At 37.0% G+C, this 2,500-nt stretch overlaps 1 long non-coding RNA gene across 1 annotated transcript in view; it reads right to left on the bottom strand.

Annotated features, from left to right (window-relative positions):
• The window catches only part of LOC138004208 (uncharacterized), a 6,752-nt gene extending 6,022 nt beyond the window's left edge, over window positions 1-730 (bottom strand). The window contains exons 1-2 of the long non-coding RNA XR_011123771.1: window positions 628-730; window positions 164-221 (exon numbers count right to left, since the gene is read on the bottom strand). This is a non-coding gene — a long non-coding RNA (uncharacterized lncRNA). The remainder of the gene's footprint in view (window positions 1-163; window positions 222-627) is intronic.
• Window positions 731-2,500: the final 1,770 nt, after the last annotated feature.

Raw genomic sequence — 2,500 nt, forward strand, 5'->3', positions numbered from 1 at the left:
AAATTGTACTTCTAAGATGTTACGCAACTGCGAAATGGAGTGCAACAGTACATCTTACGTTGTACCAACAACTTTAAATAGGTCGCAACCTTTTGGTTCACAGGGTTTTTTGTAAGTTTTGTACACTGAGATAGAAATCTTTAAAATCGATTAGAGTACTCACACACTCCTGTGAAGAAGAACCTCCTCCTCAGAATGGAAACCTGCACGGCTATCTGCTTCTGAAAACAGATCGGTACAACTAATATAGGCTCTTCGTTGAAAATATGGAAATTTGCTCTCAGGATTGAATTGATTGAAGTCGATTTTAATTAATTGCAAAGGAATCACATGCAATCCACATCACTTTCCATCTTGATCGAATACGGGCTGATGGCCTCGTTGTTAAATTAATTCAATATGGCGGCAAAAACAGGGCATTACATGGCGGAGAACTATATGACAAATAGCTCTATAGGGGTTTAAACAAGTTCTCGGCAAGGTTATTAAAGATTTACAGAGCGGTTAAAGGCCACCAAGACGATTCTGCTAAACTCAAGAATAAAGAACAACAACCTGACAAAAATACGTGTACACGCTCTGTATGATGAAATTGCATAAGGGTTCGTCTGATATAATTATATTTACCCCTATGTCACTTATCTTCTTCTTCTTTTGAATGCTTTTTTCTACCTTATAATTCCCAAACATTTGAGACAGTGAGGGCAAAAATGAGGCCAGAAACGCGAGCCAGAAAGAGAGCCAGAGAGGCTGCCAGAGAGTTTTGCCAGGTTTTGTCTGCTACCCCCATATTTCCACAAAACGAGTCGCAAAACGATACAATATATGAAAGTTGGCAACGCGACACGAGACAGTTATGCTAATTAGATTCTGTTGACAGGTGTGGAGCCAAATTACAGTACTTCAAAAATATATATAGATATTTTTTGTCTCGTAGTCTTGTCGCTTCCAATTCGCTTGTCTTTTTTTCTTTTGTTTTTAATTTAACCAGTCGCATACAGGTGATGTGGTTGAAGTATAGTCGTCGTTTCTAGAGCAACAATAACATACACTCCCAAGGGGAAGTGCTCAGCGAATATCAGCAGTAATGACTACAAATAAAGACTAAAAAGGAAACCAGTATTGAATGAAAAAAAGGAGAAAAGATCTTCACGCAGCAAGGTGAAGTGCTTCTCATCCAAACTCAATATTTCATTTATTGTTGCCATATTCCACAATTTATTTCCCGTCAAATATTACGTTCAGCGTCAGTATTTTTCCATTTATGAGGTGATACCCAGGCCTTTTAGCGTTTCCATCAATTTGGATCTATCATGACAGTAAAGGAAATTAGAATGAGTGTGGGATACATAAACCACTTTTAGAATAACTTGGTCTTCCTACATAACTGTTCAAGAAGTACTGATTTTAGTAGGGGGGGGGGGGGAGGGGGAGAGAGTTTTGTGATACATATTCTTGAAAAGTAGCCTGGAATTAAGTTCTATATTATGGAATGGAATGACGGAATAGTCACTCCAGGCTTCCCCTCTCTTTCCAGCTTTCCGCTTTCTAAATATGCATCCCGTATTAAACAAAAGCGGGGAAGTCAAGGTGTATTTAAAAACTCACACGAACAGTGGATGTAAATTGTGAATAAAAGACAAGGATTTTACACTGAGCGAAATTAATTTGCTATTGGATGATGTGGGATCGATCGTTGAAAACAAAGCTCACCATCATTTTAGATGACAAGGGTGGGCTCCACTTACAGTACTTCAAGAATGTATGAATACTTTTTTTACGTTCCATTCTCTCAATTTCTTTGTACATAAAAACTCGTTTTCGCCTTTAGGAAAATATTCTTCGCGAACGCCTTGTAGACCAAAAAACAGGTAAAACCATTTTTCGAGATTTTTTGGGAAATGTGCTTGTTTTATGGGTACTCAAAAACTCGCGACCTTTTAAGGTCAAGTTACATTGTTTTTAACATGAAAGTTTATTTTCTAAGCCTTAAAATGAAATGTTCCTTTCAACATAAACGCAAATTGATTTGGGGTAAAAACAAATTTGGAAATCCTTTTTTTATTTTTTCGCTGGAAACTGGTAAGGAGACGAGATAATTATTTGGATCCCTACAAAACAATGCTGCCTTTAAGTTTAAACTATTAATCTCTTTCAGTTCTGTAAGGTTATGAGTTTTTCTAGCAGTTATTAAAAATGTATCCATGAATAGTGAAACAAGACTATAATGGTTCCTATGAGTTGAGAACAAGAATGTCGTTTGGAATTGTAAAGACAGCGTTAATATTCTTTTAAACTGGAATCGTCCAATATGAAGAATAAACAATCTATAGACAATGGAAATGCAGAGATAAAGAAAAAATAATTTGACGCTCAATGCTCGCCTCCACCTAGCTTGCACAAATGGTGAATGATCTCCAGAAAATCCGGGGTAACAGAAATGCCCAAACTGCAACATAGGAAATACCTAACTAAGCATGTCACACTCAGCATGAATCCA

Source organism: Montipora foliosa, chromosome 5, assembly GCF_036669935.1.
Source record: "Montipora foliosa isolate CH-2021 chromosome 5, ASM3666993v2, whole genome shotgun sequence".
NCBI lineage: Eukaryota > Metazoa > Cnidaria > Anthozoa > Scleractinia > Acroporidae > Montipora > Montipora foliosa.